A 9,524-nucleotide genomic window follows, 5' to 3' on the forward strand; every position below is an offset into this window, starting at 1 on the left:
ATCGAAATGCACACTTGGTGCACTTTCGGTTGACTGGCCAACTCAGTTCATTTTGGCCTGGTCGACCGAACTAGACCTGGGTCAACTGTTGACCAAGGTCCCGATCGACCGAACCAACTCAGTTCAAAACGCCCCGGTCGACCGAAACTCTCCGTGGTCAACATTTTGACCATCTAGTTGATCGAGCACTTTTTTTCTCCAACTACCTGGTCAATTGAAGGGTCCTCAGGAGAAATCCCAGCGGTCTGGTCGACCGAACCAGCCAGTTCAAAATGGCCTGGTTGACCGAACCTCAGAAAATTGAGAAATCGCCCTCTCCTGGTTGACCGAACCCTTAGTTCAAAAGTCTCCTGGTTGACCAAACCATATGAGACTTGGTCGACCGAAACTAATTTGGTTGACCGGACCACTCGAGTTGCCCTGATTTTTACCGCAGTTAAATATTTTTTAAACATGGTTAAAATGCTTTAAACTTCCCTAATAATACCCAATAGGTCCCCAACGGTCATATTTTCTCCTATGCCTATATATATGAGATCATTTGAGAAAATTAACAATAATTAGCTACTTTGATTAAGGGAGAATTCTCTAAAAATCCAAAATGTTATAATACTCATATTTGAGCCTCCTACACTCATACTTACCTTCTCATGCTGGATTAAACCCTTTGTAAGTTGATTGAGTGTCAGTCTAAATAGGTTTGCTCTCCCTCTCTTGATTGATTGATTCGATTTTTATGAGAGCTAAACCTAAGTGTTCTTGGGGGACTTTTGCTAATAAGCTTATCTTAAGAAGACTTGCTTAAGCTTCTGAGTATTGCATTTGTGTTGCAATATCTTAGAAAACTTGTATTTGTCTTTAGGTTGCAAAATCATTTTCAAAACATACTCAAATATCTTGCGTGATTTATATTGATATATTTGTGAAAAGATATTTGTGTTTGTGATAGTGATCTTTGTTGCAATATTCACTCACTCATATATTATTTGTTGAAAACAAAGATTACACATTGATTGCAAACCAAGCAAATTCTCCATTGATACTTGCATGCTTGAGACAACCTGCTAATTGAAATCCTTGAGACTTGACATCTTTGTGTGAACTTATTGGCTGAATATCTTGTGATACAAAGATTGCTTGTTTGACACTCTCACGTACGCATTACATTGATAGAAAATACTTTCCAGAGTTGAACCATCTAGACCATATTGAGCTTACATATTGAAATCATATTGTGGTGTATGTTATTGCGCGCATTTGGGTACATATCTGCTTTACATGAAAGCACAATCACTGTACCATCTGATTATATACACATTTGTTGTATATCCAGGCACGGGCCTAAAGAGTGAGACTAGCCCTGGAATAGTCCCGGATTGACTTAGACCCGGTTAGGAAAGTTAGGTGCGTCGTCCTATTAAGGCGTGTAGGTTGAGGTCAGCCCCGCTAATTGACCTGATTAAGGTTAAGGTCAGCCCTGTGTTAATTTGACTTAGTTGTAAACGGTGTCGCTCTACCCATAAGTGAGTCTTTAGTGGAATCCTTAAGCTTGCGAGCTTGAGGCGGGAACGTAGGCACAGTTGGCCGAACCCCGATAACATATCGTGTGCCTTATTTATATCTCTGTTCTTTATATTTACCACACATGTATGTTTTGGTGTGAATGATGCGTTTGATTTAATTTCCACATCATTTTTATCTACGCATTTGGAATCGCATAAAAAGATCTTAGGTTTGTGTAATACTGATTGTAGGATTAGTTGAACCTAGGAAGAAAGTTCAAAATTCCAATTCAGCCCCCCTCTTGGGAATACACCTTTTCTAACACGTAGTAAGTATAGGATATTTATGTAAAACTCTTTGTTTTGTTATTTGAAAACTCGTTAATTTTTGTTTTAAGAGTTTGATGGTATCCTATATACTTTATAACCTAATATGAAATGCATTTGTTTAACTTTTGCTCAATGATCTTGCGTGAAACAATACTGCAAGAGTTAAAGTAGTTCCTACCTCAAACACTCCCTAATAGTACACTAAGACTTTGTTGGATGTGTTTGAGTCCTTCCGAGTGATTGCCTGCTTTGATCTTTCCTACTTGAATGTTCACTCGATCCAATCTTTGCTTTTGATCTAGTACCTTCATGTATTTGTCACTTGTACCTTTACTAAGTTGATTTGCAAAGATAGGTTAACTTGGAACTACAATTTGGTTAGTATTATCAAAATACATTAAATATGATTATGTAGCCACTAAGACTAACAATCTCCCCCTTTTTGATGATGTTTAACCTGTTGAGTAATTACTTGATCTTTGCACTTGAATTTGTACCTGTCATAGTTAGATATGCAAAGATTAGTTTCCTCAAAGCCACTAATGGGTTGTTATCATCAAAATATGATAATCTGGATTATATAGTCACTAAGGTTAACAATCTTCTTTTTTTTTAATTTATTTTTTTTGTATTTTTTATTTTAATTATATTTTTAAAAATCATAATTCATTCAAGCATCTGTTCGATCTAAGTTTTAAATTTTTTTTTCAGTGTTTTAACTAAACAAATTATTGATTTTCCATTTTTAGTCTTGTTTCCAAATTTTGAATTTTCATTTTTCGTAATTTGTAGTAGCGATTTCTAACTGGCCCTCAATAACTATAAAAAACTAGCAAACAAACTAATAAACCAAAAAAAAATGTCAATTAATTATTTAGGCAAGAGTTTTTTTTCCTTTCACAATAATTTTTGGTACTTAATATTGACGATTGTATTAAACATATTCAATACCAGCTTAATACTCCACAAACTTTTAGATATTGACTAAAAATATACACCTAATAGGAGGCTTTTCTACATTTATACTTTTACAAATAATGTGGAGTTAAAATCATGATTTTATTTACTTAAGTATGTTACCATCATGCATCATCACACCATTGACTTCATTTCATTCAAGTGCCTTAGACCTTTTATACTTTATTACTCAACAATTCACATGTGTGACATAAAGTAGATCATATTGAAACATTATTTTGATATTCTATTTAAGGATAAAAAATACTAATTTCTCTTTAAATTTGATAAAAAGATAAAGGAACTTTTATAAAGTCTTAAAATTTTGAGGGAAACCTAAGAGCCTCTCCTAAGACACTACAAAAAAACTGGTTTTTAGTGACGAAAGTATTAGTGACGGTTTTGTAATTATTAGTGACGATTTTGATTCTTCATTAATAACCTTATTTTTTGTAGTGAGATTTGAAAATTTTCACAAACCTTACCTAAGATTTGTCAAAAAGACACAAACCTCCCTTTATATTTGGTAAAGATAAATTTGTTGAAGGACATAAGTATTTAAAAAATGATGTGCCAATAAAGCTTTGTAGGAATTTTGGAAGATCTAAGTCTACGATACTTTGGTAAAGTAGATCAGTCGCCGATCTCTTTCCAAAGAACAAAAAAGACAATAGGAAACTAGGGAAAATTATAGACTAGGCATCGGTCTAATCGAAGTGATCCTATTTGTTGTGTTATTGCTGGGACTTCTATTCCAGCTGCCAAGGCATAGTCATCACATGGATTTTGGCAGTATAAATTCACAATCCAATGTGCACAGGCCTTTAGTGCGGTGGCTAAACAAGGCAGACAAGAGCACTAGGGCTTTCATACCATGTTAGATTAAGAAGAATAAGAGAAAATTGGATAATCTATTATCACCATAGAAGGGGTATTTATACATAAGGAGGCTATACAAAGAAAGAAAGAATCAATGTACAATCTTAATCAAATCCCTGCAATCATTCTTATAATTAAGGCTAATCAAATCCCCACAATTATTCATATAATTAGGGTTAATCAAATCTCACAATTACTTTTATAATTAAGGCTAACATCCCCAAATGATTAATAGAAGCCTTCATTTTCCTATTGATCTGCGGTTTATTTTTCTAATTTTATGAACAAGATTTTTTTCACAAAAATCCATTAAATAATAACAATGAAGCATATGCAAATATAATCCAAGTTTCTCTTGTGGTTAAATTTTATTGATTGTAAGACTAATGATTGGCTTGACAGATGAGGACTCATAAAATCAAGATGAGTTGGTGTTTGGGAAGTGTCATTGTGTTGTTAAAGTGCATTCGTAAATTATACCTAATGTCTTTGCTTCTATCGCACGAAATGTCCACACTGTCAAAGCTAGTTCCATAGTGTGACCGTACTTGATGATTCCCGATAAACACTGAAGTGTCCAGAGATTAGTAGTGATCGAAAAATCGACCTCCTTTGAAGCGACCTACAAACAATATCTTATATCGCAACACCATCACAAACTGCACGAACTTGATGTCTCATTTGAGTCGCTCATTGGTATAGCTAGAGTTGTTGGATTTAGCTTGCGACGAGGTGAAGTTTAGGTCTTTGAGGTTGAAATCAGTGCACAAGTGGTATCTTTTTCTAGCGAGGATTATGATGACAACATTGGAGTTTTGGTCAAGGGAGGTGAGCGTAGGTGAAAATATACGCAAGCAACCTCCATGGCAATGCTAAGGACTAGATTCAAGGTAAGTTATTTTTTTTTGAAAATGAGAGCATAAGTAAAGGGATTTATTTTAGAATTTTTTTGTGATTAATTTAGGTAGTGAATGTTGATTGATTAATTCTTGATTGAGAGAGGGATATGGCAAGAGAGAGACATCGAGTGAAGAGAGATATGCATGTGTGTGTGTGTGTGTGAGAGAGAGAGAGAGAGAGAGGTGGAGAATTACTTGTGGGAATAAATATAAATAAAGAAATAACAAATTTTATTGACTTGTAGGAAAGAGAGATTTAGATTTAATTTTAGAATTTGAATTGATTATAAATACTTAAAATTACGATGAGATATCTCAATTTTAAAGGTTTGAATTGATTTTGGAAGCCTAAAATCATGTTAACATTTAAAAATATATTATTTATTATTTTAAAAATACATTTAAATAGTAATCGGTTAATTATATTTAAGAGTACATAGTTTTAACCAATTAAAACTTAAATATAATATTTGAAAAATTCCAAAATTTCAAAATTTAGGATAAAGGTTTTGGAGCTGTAATTAAATGTCAAACCCTAATTATTAGAATGCTTGTTTGAAAAATTGATAATGACACATGCATTTTCTTAAATTAATAATTAAGTAAAAAAGTGCGCTCAATACTACAAATTCAATAAGAATGCCTTGACTACTTATAACCATTCATTATTATTATTTTGAATTTTTATTAGATTCAATACCTCACTATTTCATAGGAATAGTCTATTGGTTTATTTATCTATCCCTATCAATCAAATTCTAATATTTTAAAATAAAAACTCAAAGCCCTAAAACTTAAAATCCAAACAATTTTATCGAAAATTAAAACCTTGAATTACCATACTAGTTATCCTATCATGCAAATTATTAATTTCACGCTATAATTACATCATAGATTTTTTTTTCAAAGCTATAGCTTATCCACGTGAAGGCATAGCCCACACATACAAATAATTGAAACACAAATGTGCAACATGACAGTTGGACGCCAATGGAAAGATGACAAATCCATCAATTTTTATTTGCTACCCATCACTTTTTTTAATTTCTTCACGAAACTAACATTGCCTTTAGGAGAAGCATACATTCAATCACATGAACTAATTGCGATATACATGTATGTATGATGTTGCACTGCAACATACTTGGAAAAAATGTGTGAGACTTGGAAAAAATGTCAGTAGTATGATCAATAGAACAAACAGAGATAAACTTCAATAGACTGCGAAAAAATATGTTGATGAACAAAATGACAGTTAATTTCAATATACTTAGTTTTGTTCATGGAAAACATCATTGTGAGCAATCTGAATGACACTCCTATTATTACAATAAAGAAGGGCGGTAAAATTGTGAACAAGACTCATATCTTCGAACAACCATCGAAGCCATAAAAGCTCATAAGCGGCATCCGCAAGAGCCCAATACTCAACTTCTGTACTAGACCGAGTTACAACCATTTGTTTCTTACTTCGCCAAGAAATTAAAGGGGTGCCTAGAAAGAAAGACTAACCAGTGGTAGATTGACGATTAGTAGGATCTTCAGCCCAATTAGTATCAAAATACCCCATAAGATCAAGTGATAAAGTAGAAGAAAAATGAAGTCCAAGGAACAAAGTGCTCTTTACATAGTGAATAATTCGAAGAACAATAGCATAATAGGTAGTACAGGGAGCAACCATAATCTGACTTACCAAATGAATAGCATATGAAATATCAGGGCATGTGACAGTGAGGTATACCAGACTACCAGCCAATTATCGATATAAAGTAGGATCTTTAGGTGGCGTTTCCATCCATTGGAGTGAACCGAATATTTTTCTCAATAGGAGTAGACATTGTCTTGTTATCAGTCAAACCAGCACGGAAAATAAGGCCAAAAGCATATTTAGACTTAGAAAGATAAAGGCCATCAGAGGACGAAGATACTTTTTTCCAAAGAAAGTACGTCAAAGCTCCCAAATCCTTCATTTCAAAGTGTTGGCGCAAAAAACATTTAAGGCTAGATTTGCCTTTAGTATCATCACCTGTAATAATCATGTCATCGACATATAATAAAAGAAGAACCATGTCACTGTTAGTTTTACGAATAAAGAGAGCAGAGTCATGAGAACTGGAGAAGAACCCAAGCTGATCTATGGTCGAACTAAACTTTGAAAACTAAACACAAAGGCTTTGTTTCAGACCATAAAGGGCTCGATGAAGATGACAAATTTTTGAAGAAGCATAAGCATAGCCTGGTGGTGGCCGCATATAAACCTCTTCTTGAAGATCACCATTAGAGAAGGAATTTTTTACATCCATATGATATAATTTCCATTTTTAAATGGTGGCAATAGCTAAGAGACTTATAACATATGTCATTTGAGCCACAGGTGCAAAGGTCTCTTCGTAATCAATCCCATACTCTTGTGTGAAACCTTTGGCAACTAATTGAGCCTTGTAATGCTCCATAGAACCATATGAACAAGTATTAATTTTTTAAACCCACTTACAACCCACTAAAGTTTTACTAGAAGGAAGATCAACCAAGTCCCAAGTATGTGTCTTTCCCAAGGCTTGAATTTCATTTGTCATTGCTCTTTGCCACATAGGATTAAAGTTGGCTTCCTTGTAAGAACAAGGTTCATTTTGAGATGCAATGGTTGAATAATAATGAGAGTCATGAAATTTAGTAGGCAAATGACTTACTTTGTCAAAACAACTAAGGAGAGGAGGAACAGATGAAGAAGAATCATATTGAGTGGTTACATGTTCAGTAGATGGTTCAGATTTTGAGGATGAGGTCTTAGAAGTTGGGACAAAAGTGATGAGCTCAGTAGTAGAGTCTGTAGGAGAACTATCAGGAAACAAGTTAATGGGCAGATTAGTAAAGAATAGAGAAGAAGATGAGGCACAACCCTTAAATTTTGAGAGAGAAGAAAACATTATATGCTACTAAAAATTAACATGTCGAGATATTCCAATTCAATTCGAAATTGGATCCCAACAAAGATATCCCTTATATTTAATACCATAACCTAAGAAGCAATACGTGCTCAGGGTTCAAGTTTGGTATACTCATGAGGTTGCAATAGAACAAAGTAGACACAACCAAACACTTTCAAGGTTTTATAATATGGTGGATAACCATACAAAATTTCAAATGGTGACTCCTTGTGAAGAATGGAAGAAAGAGCACAATTTATGGTAAAAACAGCGGTAAAAGTTGCTTCACCCCAAAAAAGTTTAGGAAAAAAATTAGATAAAAGCATTGCCCTAACAAAATCAATAATATGTGTGTGTTTACGTTCTACACGTCCATTTTGTTGAGCTGTGCCCGGGCGAGATGTTGGACAATAGTGCCTTGTTTTTGAAGAAAATTGAGAAAAGAAGAGACCTTATATTCCATGGCATTATCCATACACTATAATTTAATGGGTCGGGAAAATTGAGTTTGAATCATGGTGGCAAAAGTAATACAAACTTGGGGAAACTCAAATATATTTTTCGGGAGACATATCCAAGTAAACTGAGAATAGTCATTAACAAACAAAACAAAGTAGCGAGAACCTTCCATAGTAGGAGTAGGAGACGTGCCCCAAATATCATAATGCAGCAAATCAAAAGGACTAGTAGAAATAGAAGCACCTTTATAAAATGACAAAGATGATTTTTTAGCTAGGTTATAATGGGAACAATGCAAAGATTCAGTTTTCACTAAGCTTAATAACCTAGATGAAACAAGAAAAAAAAAATTTGTTAGCTCACACATGACCTAACCAAAGATGACAAAGATGAAAAAGAGACTCGGAAGAAATTTTAGTTGAAGCAAATGGAAGAGATCGGGAAACTAGAACATGAAGATAATTGAGCTTAAACAACCTTCCAACTTTAAGGTTGGTCCCAAGAATCTGTCCTATCTGCGGATCCTGCACACGACAACCATCAATATAAAAGATTATTTCGAGACCAAGTTCACAAATTTGACCAACAGAAATAAGATTCAAGGTTAGATTAGGCACATAATATGTATTAGGCAATGAAAGTGTGGAAGTTGAAACATGATGTTGACTTTTTGGGTCTGTCTCTTGTTTTGATTATGATAAATCATAGTATCTCATCTGTGTGTTTTGAGTATTTGAACAAGTTTATTTTTCTAAGCATGGATGACATATGAGAAATTGAAACCGAGAAGCACTTAAAAGAGCATACCCTGGCATTTTCCATGGAATTGCAAAGGAGTAGCGCATGAAGACCGATCTTTATTTTAAGTTGTATTTTTATATTTCATTTTATTTATTTGGGTCTGTAATATTAATCCAAGGTCTATAATAATTAATGCATGTCATGCATAATAGGACTATAAGCTTAGTAAGGATTGTAGGAAAAATCATAGGCCATAGTAGACTTTAGGGCTAACTTTGGTCGACTGATGCCAGGTTTTTAGGCTAAATTTAAAAAGCTTAGACCATAGATAGACCCTAGGTCCCTGCATGGAAAATATGCTCAAAATCAAGACCAAAAATTGAAAATTGTAAGGGATTCGGGCAACCGAACCTTAGCAACCGAACATAGGAAAGTGAAAGTGTTGACTTGTCTTCAGGTGACCGTACTAAAAAGAATGTAATGTTCTCGGAAACCGAATATTTAAACCTGACTTTTCCAATAACTCGAGCGCCCAAACGTCACGTTCAAAATACCCTCGGGTGACCGAACATGCAAGTTCGGCAGACCGAACTTAGGCTCAGGCGACCAAACCTTGGACATTTTGAAAATCGCCTAGTTCAGCCACTTGAACCTGTCCTCGAACACCTGAACATGGAAAATTCACTCTTTTTAATGTGTCTGTTCAGGTGACCGAACCTAAGGTTTAGTTGACCGAAACTCTCGGGTTAGCCTAATTTTACTAGGGGTTTATTGGGGTAAAATAGGGTTAATTTTATTAAACACATTTAAAACAAATTTAATAATTCCCC

Source organism: Malania oleifera, chromosome 1, assembly GCF_029873635.1.
Source record: "Malania oleifera isolate guangnan ecotype guangnan chromosome 1, ASM2987363v1, whole genome shotgun sequence".
Lineage (NCBI taxonomy): Eukaryota > Viridiplantae > Streptophyta > Magnoliopsida > Santalales > Ximeniaceae > Malania > Malania oleifera.